Source organism: Penaeus monodon, chromosome 29, assembly GCF_015228065.2.
Source record: "Penaeus monodon isolate SGIC_2016 chromosome 29, NSTDA_Pmon_1, whole genome shotgun sequence".
Lineage (NCBI taxonomy): Eukaryota > Metazoa > Arthropoda > Malacostraca > Decapoda > Penaeidae > Penaeus > Penaeus monodon.
In genome coordinates, this window is record NC_051414.1 from 31,375,091 (window position 1) to 31,375,357 (window position 267).

Below are 267 nucleotides of genomic sequence, written 5' to 3' on the forward strand. Positions count from 1 at the left end.
AGCACTCTATCTCTGTCTCTCTATGTTGATGTTCCACGTATTGGAAAAAAATAAACCAAATGTATAATATATATCAGGATTTTATTCCACGCTAGTACTAACAAGACATGAAAGTCGTATGTTGATATGTAAATTCAGATGTTTGCTGTTCGAATAAACGTTTTTAAGGTTGAAAAAACGTTTCCTTGTGTTCACCAGTGATGGTAGTGGTGGTAGCGGGGGTAGTAGTGACGGCGGGGGTAGTAGTGCTTGCGTTTGAAGAACCAG